Below are 13472 nucleotides of genomic sequence, written 5' to 3' on the forward strand. Positions count from 1 at the left end.
GTCACCAAAGGACAAAAAAATCTGTTCCCTAAGTTTTTCTTTTACATATATATTTAGAGAACAAAATACAAAATACTTTCATTTCTTTTCTGTCAGGAGAATAGTCTAAGCCAAAATCAAGCACCATAGTAATCAAGGTGCCTTGACCTAGACCCCCTTCACCCATAGAATGGCAGCGAGGGTGGGGGGGGGGGGCAAATTTGTATGCACTCCTGCTAGGGTACTGGTCTGGTCATAAATACTGTTATGCTAGGTGTTTAAGGAGCGGCTTCCCGTCCTTAGAATGCCTAGTGTGCAGCTGGGTTCCCTTTCTAGACTGGAGCTTAGACAAATAAGAGAGGGCCAGGGCATAAAAACACTGAGCAACAACCTTACATGTATAATGACAAATTCAGTGCTGTGGAACAGTCAGACAGTCTTACATAATACTGTATACTAGGCAAAAATCAATACATAGGCTGCTATTAGTGGGTAGACTATCACACAGGATACTAGATGCACAGAAGTCTAAGTCTGGTTCAGGAGGGCAAAGCACTATTTCACTGTCCGTAGTAAGGAGGCACTTCCATGAGGCTCACTATATTCTGACACCAGGTTTTCAGCTGGTCACAAGAGGGGGAGGGGAGTAGATTTTGTCACTATATTGCAGGCGCTGGACCGGGGGGTGATGTTCTATCCCGGTGTCTGTGTACACTGCACTATCTGTACATTCACTGTTTGTTATCACTATGGTGCCTGTTCTTACACTCACTGTTATGGGTTCTTTCCTGGCCTCAATGAACACTCAGATTACATTATACTCGCTCTTGTGCCTCTCATGCCGGCCTCACTGTACACTTACGTTTCACTGTCTTTATATTCACTATTATATCACGGGTGGGACAGAGAGAAGGGGTGGTCCAGGGGCTCACAATTCTCAGCCTGGGGTTGGCGGAGGCCCTTTGTGAGTCCCTTCGTCCCGCGGCCACGGGACCACTCTCAGGGGCGTCATCTCTTGGATGGGGCTCGGGCTACGTGTGGCGAAGGGCCCCTTACTATCGGGGCTGGGGACTGGAGTCTGGCCCTCAGGACTGGGACCAAATAGGCGCTGGAGGCGCTCACTCAGGCGCCGGGCGGAGGACGGGCATCACCTTCATCAGGGAGGGGAGAGGGCCCGCCCGGGGGTCCTGGGGACGTCCACGGAGGCGCGTCGGTTGCGGTCTCCTGCTGGTGGTGCCGCCGTCAGGGCTGGGCTGCGGCATCATTCCCTGCCGGAGTCCATTAGGTAGGCACCTTCCTCCTCCGGATGGAGAGAGAACAACCCCGGGGACAGTATGGGGCCTCTCCACCAGTCCTCAGGGCAGTGATCCTCCTCCTGGAGGTTGCCTCGGTCTCGGTGGACAGGAGGGTAGTCTGCGCTCGCACAGGAGGGCAGGACTGAGCACAGCTCACCTTCTTGCTGTGGAGTCACAGGGGGCGAGGGACTTTGGTGTCTCTCCCCAGTGTGGCTACAGGCTGGCTGGGTTCCCTTGGGCAACAGATGGAGGGTGGCTACAGGTCGTCCCTTCGCTGTCGGTGCAGCTACAGGCCGTCGCCGGGGCCCAACTCCCTGACAGGAACACAGACGAAACATGTACCGGTATATATGTATGTAATGTATACTTTGGATATTCTCCTGGTTATGTACTGCTTTGGCGGACATAAGGGGTGCTGTGGTTGAACCAGTGTCGCATATGCTAAAGTATGCTTGCACCCAGTGGGCTTCCACGGGCCGATTAGGCTACACTTGGTTCACAGACTACATACATATCCAAAGCCACTCCAACAATATATTCACACAAGCACTTCTCACCCTACATACAATCTCTACTAAACAGCCTAAGCCACTTGGTAGAGATATATAGGCTGTATCATCCCCACTTCAGTCGGGATAGGCCGGTCCTGCAGTGGACAACAAAACGACTGATGATGATGATTATATATATATATATATATATATATATATATATATATATATATATATATATATATCGTTTCGTTTCGTTTTTAAAGGCTCCAACATGCTTGCATGCATCGGCCTTGGTCACCTAATGGCAGCTCTCCATGCTGCACGATCCACTGGAGCCTCCCTGTTCAGTCCCTTAACCCTGAGGTCACATTTAATGACCTCATCCCATGTCTTTCTCGGTCTACCCCTCGTAACCCCACCCCCAATATTAACACTTCTCACCTTCCTCACCCAATTATCATCCCCCATCCTCACCACATGTCCAAACCATCTCAATCTACCTCTCCTCATCACAACACCAATACACTCCAGTCCCATCATACCTCTAAACTCTTCCATCGTGAACCCAGCCCCCCCAGACCTTGGACGCAGGGAAGCACTACACATCGACCTAATCATTGTCATTTCTGTACGTCTGAGCCGGCGAATATCCTCCTCTTTCACTGCCCAGGTCTCACTACCATACAGCATTACGCTCTTAACACATGCTGCATACAAAGACCCCTTAGCACGTAGGGAGAGTCCTCTCAATGTCAAGAGAGGCAAGAGCTCCCTGAACTTCTTCCAACCACATCTCACCCTAGCCACAGAGCTAGCTCCAGCCCCACTTCCAGCACACAACAAAACTCTTCCACACACTGAAGAGATTCACCAGCAAGTTCAATTCTTTCACGTCTGACAATCTCCACCTGCTGTCCCCGAGACGCCGTAAACATAAAATCAGCATTATCTCGCAGTCTACCTCTGATACCACTACATCTCTTATGCACCCATTTATCACAAACACCACACAAGATGGAATTACTTCCCACGCCCTTGTGGCAAACTGCACATGGCCACTCTCCCTCGTCTTTGACAGTACCGCCACCGATCCTAGATATCATCACTTTTGTTTTATCTGCATTTACCCTTAAGCCCTTGTGCCCCATACCATCTCTCCACCTCTTAAACCTTTCCTCCGCCTTCCTCTCGTTCTCTGCAATCAACACCAAATCATCAGCATACAACAACTCCCACGGAAGTCCGTTTCTAAAGTCACGTGAAAGGGCTTCAAGTACCATGATAAACAACATGGGACTCAAAACTGACCCCTGATGAACACCAATATTCACGGAAAACCCATCACTCAAATCTCCATTCACTCTTACCAGGGTGTGAGCACTCACATACATAGCCATAACCACCCTAACCAGCCACTCCTCCAAGCCAAGCTTTCTCATTGCCTATTTCACCACCTCTCTAGGGACTCTGTCAAAGGCCTTTTCCAAATCAACAAAAAAAAAAATAAAGATCCCTTCTCCTACCAATATTTTTTTCCTGAAGCTGTCGAACAATGAATATGGCATCAGTGGTCCCCCTACCTGGCATAAACCCAAACTGCATCTCATCAATATTCACCCTTTTTCTAATCATACCTCCTAAAACTCTCTCCATTACCTTCATTATCTGATCTAAAAGCTTTATACCTCTATAATTTCCTCTTTCCAGGGCATCACCCTTCTCTTTATACACATTTACAATTACACACTTCAGCCAATCATCTGGGACAACACACTCATAAATAATCCTATTTATCAGGTCAGTGACTAACTTCACCCCTATATGGCCTGAGGCCTTCAACATTTCGGCAGTCAACCCAGACACACCTACTGCCTTCCCCACCTTCGTCCTGCCTATTGCCTCACTCACAGTAGCAGCATCAATCAAAGGCCAAGGGCCAAACACTGGATCTGCTGGCTCCAAACCTTTTCTGTTCCAGTCAAACTCCTCATTCAACAACTGGCTATAATGCTCTCTCCATGCATCTTTAATATCCTCACTGTTCACCACTACCCTTCCTTCATCATTCTTCACACACTGCTCACCTATAATATCCCGATTATCCCTTTTCACCTGACCTGCCACCTTAAATATCATATTTTTCCTTTCCCCATGATTTAGGTTATTAAGTAAAAGACTCTGTGACTCAGACTTTGCCCTGTATACCCCTCTTCTAGCCCTAAGCTTGGCAGCCAAATATTCCTCTTTGCTACCACCCTTCTTCCATTCCCGGAAAAGCCTTCTTTTCTCCTTAACTGCAGCTTCTACACCCTGGTCCCACCACCAAGTTACTTTATGTCTTGGTGGTCCTCTTGTCCAACTGCATGTTACATCAGTAACTCTCAAGATATTGTTCTTGAGGGCTCTGTACTGTTCATTAACGCCTCTGTCTACAGCTCCCTGTTCAGCCACTCCTCTCCTCAACTTGCTATAGAAGGCATCCCTTACTACTTGGTTTTTCAGCTTCCATATTTTCCTCCTAGGTACATAAGTCCTCTTTTTCATCACTCGTTCTTTAAGCACCATATCACAAATCAGTAGTCTGTGCTGCTGCACACACTCCTCACTTCCTATAACTTTGACATCCCTCACTAACCTCCTATCGGCCCTCCTAACCAGAAATTAATCTATCTGACTGCTATTTCTCCCAGACTCATACGTAATTAACCTACTGTCTCTTTTCCTAAAATATGTGTTGCATACAATCATGTCCGTTGCCTCCCCAAACTCGAGTATCCTTTCCCCTTCCGCATTCTTTATACCATATGCACATCCCTCATGCACTCCTTCATAACCTTGTGCTGTTTCACCTACATGCCCATTTAAGTCCCCTCCTAAAACCACTATCTCATCATCCCCCATACCACCTACTACATGTATTAAATCCCAAAATCTATCTTTCTGTGCTTCATCTAATCCTGGCTGTGGAGCATATGCCGATATAATCGCAGCTATCCTTCTACCGAACAGAATTTTCACTACCAATATCCTATCGCTTACTCTCATAACATTCATAACATATTCCATCCATTTCTCCGCAACCATCACACCAACACCTCCATATCCGTCTGTCCCCCCTTGCCAAAACAACTTATAGCAACAGTCCTTCCCAACAATCTTTTTGGCTGATCCACCCCTGTACTGGACTTCCTGCAAACACACCACATTCACCCACCTCCTACTGAATGCCTCAACGACTTCCCCCGCTCTTCCCCTCCAACATCCCACATTCCATGAACCCACCCTCATCCTCCTAGGTGATTACTGTCCTCAGGCCTGCTTTGAAACTTTTTCTCGTGTTTTGTCATATTCAGTATTAATAAAGGGGGATAGACATACCACAGGCCCCACCTACTGCACAGTCCCAGGTCCAGGCAATGGATCTGGGACCCCTAGCCCACCAGCTTACCAGTGGCTGTGGTAATGGCCTCAGGGCACCCTGCCAGGACAGCTGCAGGGACACCCTCCAAGCGTGCCTTGGCACTGCAACTATCCCGCCATTATACACCCACTGACAGGGCAGCCTCCTGGGGCCCTACATCCAGGTTTGCACCCCTCTCTATTGGGTGGAAGTGGCAGCCTGGGAACCGCAGTGCCCTGTACCCTCTAGCACAGGCCTGAGCCCCATCTCGCCCTGGACCCACGATCTATGCCGGCGGAACCCCCGTCACGCCTCCCCCCAGAAGTCCGCCACTAGGTAGCGGGGGCAAAGTTTTCTGGCCACATGCCCTCGCTGGCGCCAACCCCTGTAACATAGTGGGATACATTGTGTGAAATGTAAAGTGCATGTGGTGTAGTGCATAGGATAGTTAGAGGAAATGTTTGGGAGAGTATGCTGGTCTACTCTCCATGTTACTGTCACACTGAAAAGGTCTGCAAAGGGGGATGGTTAAATAGCTAGTGAAACAGGAGCTCCAGCTCTCCCTATCACCAGCATTCCCATTCCCCTCGGGAGTACCACCCTGTTCGGCCCGTGCTACGGCCTCCTCCTACTATATCAGTATATATATATATATACAGTACCCTCGCGTCCAACACGCATTAGTCCAGCACGATTCACATCCAGCACGAAGAGCAAATAATTAGTATTATTTAATATGATTTAATTACTGCAACACGAGTGTGTTAGCATAACACGCACAGAGCTTCGAGAAGTGGGCAAAATCCGCAGAGTTCGCCTCTAGCACGATCACCCCCGGTCCAACACGGTCATACTGGACATTCCCATGATGATGATAGCCAATGAAAACTTCTGATCAAGTAGCCTTCCCCGCCCGCTATCGTGACGTGATCGTGATGCTGCCCAATTAAAAACGCTTCTGGTGTCACGTGATGTTTTGTTTAAATTTCTCCTGCCACAGCGCCACTCATAATTCGCATTGGATGGTGCTTTTTTCTTGCAGCATTTTCTGCCCTCGGCACTGCATTTTACCCTGCTCACAATGCCTAGGAAGCCTTCTGAGAACCCCAAGAAGCGGCGGCACCTCCCTCAGGCCACCAAGCTAGAAATTATCGAGAGGAAGAAGAAAGGGGAGAGGAATGTGGAATCGCCAAGGCCTACGATGTGAATGAAGCCAGCGTGAGGACAATAATAAAAAACCAAGACAAGATCCTGGCAGCAGTGAAGGCTTACGGAGGCGGGCCACTTGACTCCAGGTGCAGGCCTACTGACCCAGCAATCATTATAATGGAGCGGTACCTCAGTATGTATGTACGGAGGAAGGAGGCAGAGGGTGTTCCTGTAGATTCTTTGAACATCAGGGAGATGGCGAAGAAGTTCTATAGTGTGGCTACGAGGAGGACTGGGTCACAGCCTAACTCATTCCGTGCCTCTACAGGGTGATTTGCATCGTTTTTGAAGGGGAAGGAGATACGGCGGGCCAAGTTGCATGGAGAAACTGCTTCAGCAGACCACATTGCTGCCTCAGAATTCCCAGCTCTACTGAAGAACATCATAGAGAAGGAAGGGTACACAGCACATCAAGTGTACAATATGGATGAGAGGGGACTACAATGGAAGAAGATGCCTAATAACACTTACATCATGAAAACCAGCCGCCAGGGATGAGGCAGGAAGGTCAACAAGTCCCGTGTATCTCTACTTCTAACCGTCAATGCCTCCGGGTCTCATAAAATGAGACCATTATTGATAACCAAGGTGGCACACCCCAGGTGCTTCTACAACCGCTCTATGGCAGATCTGAATGTTATCTGGCATAAAAATGACTCAGGTTGGATGACGGCAGTATCCTGTATGGAATGGTTTAAGAAACACTTCATCCCTGATGCAAAATGCAAGATGAGAGCTCTGAAACTTCCTGAGAAAATCCTCCTGTTAGCAGATAACGCCTGTGAACATCCTCAGATCTTGGCTGACGTAGACCCAGCAGTGAAGGTGGTGTTTTTACCAGCCAACACCACGTCACTTCTGCAGCCTCTTGAGCAGGAGGTCATAAGTAATTTCAAGATGTTTTACAACCAGAGACTAAGCCGACATCTTCAGAGAGCAACAGAAACTTTTTCAGAAGTGAAGCAGATGGAGGCAGAATTGGGTGGAAGGCCCAACAGTTCACCAGCATCATCTCGCTCGTCCTCACCTGATCTTGACTCACCTGTACCAGGAACAAGCGCTGCCAAACCACTGCCTGCATCACCACCTCAGGAATATCCCCACCCTGGCATGACATCAACTACTCCAAGTAACCCTGCTGCTATGACTGTTGTACAGTTTTGGAAAAAGTACAACATGAAAAATTGTGTTGACAATATTGTGGCTGCCTGGGACAGTGTTAACGTGGCAACAATCAACCATGCCTGGTGCAAGCTAACTCCGTACTTCACCACTTCTCACCAACAAGATTCACTTCAGTGCCCTGAGGACAGCAGGCAGGCAACCTTGGCAGAACTTCAGAGGGTCCCCAGCTGTGAGGAGGTTGCAGAGGAGGACTTAACAGACCTTGTGCAACGCCAAGAGGAGACCACCTTGGACAAAGCTGTTTGTAGAGTTGCTGCAGTTGACGAGGCGCAGGTGGAGGAGGTGAGAATGGCTGCTGCAGACTCCAACGCACCTCCAGCTCCCCCCCTGAAGATGCAGGATGTTACCGAGATCCTTCATGCTGTTGAAATTCTTAAGGAGGCCATGAACAGGGATCCTAATGAAGTCCGACGCCAGGAAGTGATACATACCGTGGAAAACAGCGTGCGTTACTATGCTGATCTGTACAGGAGACACATTAATAAGAGGACTCAGACACTCATCACTAGCTTCTTCCAGCAAAAGGAGGAAGAGAGAAGAGTGCTAGGACAGGCAGAAGCAGGACCTTCCATGGATGTGGACGAGGATAGTGATTCTGAGTGTGATTTCGAAGGATTTATGAGGGAGGTTGAGGAGGAGCAGCAGCCATTACCCGCTTGTGACGCCAGCAGCCGTCCTCTGGGGACCCAGTAGGACTACCTACAGCCTCGGATATCACCTTCCATTCCCAGCAAGCCCACCAGCACTATCCTAAAAGGTTAGTTATCATTCATAGTACAGTAACATTATAATTACAGTAGTACCAATATATGTATAGGTATATGGTAGGTATTTAGGGTGACTTTTCCTCGGGTTGCTGACATAATTGATTTTTCCCCATAAGCTCTGTTGTTTGTCCAACACGTTTTTGGTCCAACACAGGACCCATGCATAACAATATTACCGTGTTGGACACGAGGGTACTGTATATATATATATATCCATCCATCATCCAATTCTATGTTGCCACATGAGAAGCGTAGGAGCCCGGGGCTAGGCAATTTGGTCCTGATATTTAAGATGAGAATGATCAGCCTCACTCATCCCTGAGTGACATTAATGAGCAATAATCCCAACCACCTCTTGGATATACTAAACCTTCACCGGCTCAATCCAATTGGAGTGCTGTAATGACCCACTAAACCACCAGGTGCCATAATTTGGTTTTATGGTTACCACCCAGCATAGTAAATGGTTTCCTGGTGTATAGGAAACCATTAGGCTTGTCACTCAGTGTAGAGTCACCCATAGGCAGAAGGAAGAGGAAAGAATGAAAGAAAGAAAGACAAAAGAGGGAGTGTAAAGTCACCCAAAGGCAGAAGGACGAGGAAAGAATGAAGTAAAGAAACACAGAAGAGGAAGGAAGGAATGGAGAGAGAAGAGGTGTATATATATATATATATATATATATATATATATCTACTGTATATATATAGATGTCAGTATATATATATGTCGGTATATATACAGTATATATATATATATATATATATATATATATACACACAAATCCTTCCACTATCTGATGTAATAGAGCCAAAGGCATGTCCGGAAAGTGGTCCCATCCGGAAATTGGGCCTCTGCCTACTGGACTGGTACTTAAGGACCCTAACCCAGCCTATCATTGAAAGCCACCTAAATAACCCCCTACCGGACATGCATAACACCTATTTAAGACCCTATTCACATACAACATGGACATAAAGCATGAAATAAATGAAAAGGAACCAACAAATGAGGAATTAGAAGTGACTGTACCTCAACCAAGGTACAAAGCACGTCTGTGGCCGCCACCTCTAAGGCTATGGCAGTGGTGAAAATGCTCTTGAAGCATGTATAGTAATCCAGTGTTGTGCTGCACTTACAGCAATTCTTTGCACTGTCAGTTATTCCTGTGTCGTCTGCTGGCAAGGTATTGCAGTTTATTCACTGTTTATTCACAAAACATGAGCATGTGTGGCATCCACTGCGATAAGCATCTAGTCGCGATCGAAGTTAAGCAGTGACTGTTGGTCACGGGGAAACAGAGTTGCCAGATTGCAATGTCCACATTTCCAAACTCCTCAATTTTCATTACCAGATTTAACTTTTCATTACCAAATTCGTAAAGGTAGCATTTATTCTTCATTAATTATATATACAAGTGGAAATACATGTACCGGTAATCTATCTATCTATTTTTTGCCAGACGCCTCAATCCCGTTTGGGGTGGCCACAAACAAATTGCCTCCACGTCGCCCTGTCCCCCCCCATTTCACTGCCCTGCTCCCAACTCACACCCCCCTCTCTCATATAATTAACAGCATGTTGATTATTTTCACACTATGTAGGCTAGCAGATTAATCAGAGAGAGCAGACAATCCACCATCTCCATCCAGTGTATCCTCATACATGTGAATAATCCATTTGGTATTGCATTACTCTGATTCATTACCCAACAAATTTTTCATTACCAAATTGGGCCAAATTTGGTTATGAAAAATACCAAATGGCAACCCTGACAGGGGAAGGGTGTTGGGGGAGGAAGGAAGGGGTGAAGGGGCCATGGTGTAAACAGCTGTTTGGCGCCGCACGGCAATTTCAAATTACGCGAGGGAAAAAAATTTGATTTTGGGGGGATTTTTTTTTTTTTTTTTTGGCCATTTTTGGGTTCTGAAGGTCCAGGCCCACAATGTCCGGTAAGTGGGGTGTCCGGAAAGTGGGCATCCAGATAGTATAGAGATTACTGTAAATGAAGCCTCTGTGGTACAGTGGTAGAATGTGTGCTTTCGTCCATGGGAGAATAAGGGTTCACGCCCCGCCAGGGTAAACAACTTTGAGAGCATTATTCTGGCCACGTACTGCTTTGGCGGACATAAAGGGTGCTGTGGTTGAACCAGTGTTGCGTACTATACTGTAAAGTATGCTTGCACCCAGTAAGCTTGCGTGGGCCAATTACACTTGGTTCACAGACCACATATGGTACACATCCAAAGCCACTCCAACTTTACATTCACACTTACAAGCACTTCTCACTCTACATACAATCTCTACCAGTCAGCCTATGCCACTTGGTGAAGATACATTGGCTGTATTGTCCCCACTTCGGTCAGGATAGGCCAGTCCTGCAGTTAATACTCAAATGGCTGATGATGATATGTATACTGTATATATAAATATATATATATATATATATATACATATATATATATATATATATATATATATATATATATATATATATATATACATATATATATATATATATATATATATATATATATATATATATATATATATATATATATATATATATATATATATATCCCTAGACAGGTAATGTGGGGTATCAGAAACCCCAGCCCCCGAAATTTAATTTTTTAAAATATGAGTATAAGGTCTACATATCTGTCCATCTCATTACCTTCCTGCTTAATGAAGCTCTTCATGGGGATGATGGGGTCATAGCTGTACCTGGCTCTGATTTTGCTCTATAGAGCCACTGGGGTATGTCATACCCCAGTTTACCTATAGTGTATCCTCAATTTAGCCCACATGTGATTTTTTTTAATATTAATTTGCTGTCTTTCTCCTTTTGTACACAGAAGGTCCCAACATCAGTCTACCACAAGCCACCCACGGAATCACAATTATACTTTTCAGTTTTGCAAAATTTAATTTTAAAATTTGTGTACCCAAAATTTCACCATTTTCTGAAAAGTTTTAAAAATACTTTTTTTTTTTTTTCATTTAAACTTTATTTTTTCCAGCCCTATTCACAGATAATGGGTTGAATTAGTTGTGTATTGAAGCATTTTGAAATATCTCAAATGGAAGTATTTTTGTTTTATTTTTTCCTTGGGGTACATCATACTCCACTTTACCTTATATACCGTAGTAACAAAAAAAAACATTTACCTATCCAGGGATATATCTATCTATCTATCTAATATATATATATATATATATATATATATATATATATATATACACATATATATATATATATATATATATATATATATACACATATATATATATTATCCTATGGATAATTTCTATTCTTAAAATAGAAGTGCTGCATCTAATTTGTTGGTCAAAAACCATATGTTCGAGTTGGTCAAATAAGGGGCGAGTTGGTCAGATAAGGGGCAAGCTGATCGATATGCGGCGAGTTGGTCACAACTTAGGTTAACACTCCCAATCACAAATTTCTCGGGCCATCCCTGTTAGGAGCTATGAGAACCCAGTGTGAAGCTGGTGTCATATGCACCGGGTGACTTGTGCTGGATGTTACCGTTCCACTTAGAGCACATGCCCCATCAGGGGTAAATTAGTTTTTGCTGAAATATCCATTTGTTTTTCTCAAGAATTGTGCCATTTATTACCAACATTTTATACAATGCATGTGTCAGGAAGACAGTTGGATGTCTTATTGAATTATAGGCAACAATAGGTCGATATATATATATATATACAGTCGTCACTTATGGCGCGGACGTCTATGCCGCTGTTTTCTATGTCACGGCAAGGTGCCAGAATTAAAAAAAAAAAAAAAAAAAAAGAACCACGTTCACAAAATACCTATGGAGAGGGGGCACGGCAAGGTTTGAAACACGCCTCTTGCCTCGGAACCCCCAACCCTACCCCATTCCACTTTAGCACTATCGTCACTGGAGTTTGGTATGTTCAGTATTTTATGCCCCTAAAGCCCTTTATTATTTAATGTATTCTGTTTAATTTGCATGTAATACATGCACTGACTAATTGCTTGATTGTGTGCCTGTGTAGTGTGGGGAAATTGGGGAAAAGCAGGGTGGAAAGGGGGACTCTGCACGAACGTCCAAAACCAAATTCCATTTTTCCCATAGGTTTAGTTATTTACTTAGTGATGGCCAAGGTAGAGCTGCAAAGAAAGTGGTTGAGGAGACGAAGGGGAAGACAGGAGGAAGCAGCTCCTGTGAGAAGAGTGGAGAAATTGCAAGATAGTGAGAAAATGACAGAGTATAAGAGCATAGTGGAAGAAAGATTGGGAAGATATGAGCTAGAGCAGATGGAAGGGGTGGAAGACGTATGTAAGATATTCACAGAAGAGGTAAGTGCAGCGTGTGAGGCGGTTTGTGGAGTGAGGAGGAGATGCAAGGGTGTGCAAGGGACAGCATGGTGGAATGATGAGGTGAAACGAGCTGTGGAACAAAAGAAGAAGGCATATGGTGAATGGTTGGCGAGTAGAGGTAGAGGAGAGGATGAGAGAGAGAAGAGAGAGGTATATGTGAGCAGGAGAAGGGAGGTTAAGAGACTGGTGAAGGAGAGTAAGAAGAATGTGGATGAAGAGTTTGGGAGGAATCTGAGTGTGAAATGGAGGGAGAGTAAGAAATTGTTTTGGAAGGAGGTAAAGAAAGTAAGGCAGTGTGAAAGGGGAAATAGTAGGGGAGTGAAAGATAGAAATAATAGATTGTTGGTGGAGCAGAGAGAGAAATTGAGGAGATGGAAGGAGCACTCTGAGGATTTGTTGAATGTAGAGAGTGAGAGCAGTGTGAGTATAAGTGGTTGGGGAATGGCTGGGAGAAGAAGAGATGAGAGGAGGGAGGAAGAGATCAGTAGGTCAGAAGTAGTGGAAGCGATGAAGAAGATTAAGCTGGGAAAGGCCCCAGGATTTGATGGAGTGTGTGGTGAAATGCTTAGGTATGGGGGTGAGATTGTTGTGGAGTGGATATGGAAGTTGTGAAGATTGGCTTGGGAAGAGGGAAGGGTTCCAGAGGACTGGAAATCAGGTATAATTGTTCCTCTGTACAAAGGAAAAGGGGAGAGAGAGGTATGTGGTAACCATAGGGGTATTTGCCTTCTTAATGTGACTGGTAAAATATATGGTAGAATACTCATTGATAGGGT

This window comes from Coenobita brevimanus, chromosome 100 (genome assembly GCF_032717465.1).
Source record: "Coenobita brevimanus isolate Jiangsu-jjx chromosome 100, ASM3271746v2, whole genome shotgun sequence".
Lineage (NCBI taxonomy): Eukaryota > Metazoa > Arthropoda > Malacostraca > Decapoda > Coenobitidae > Coenobita > Coenobita brevimanus.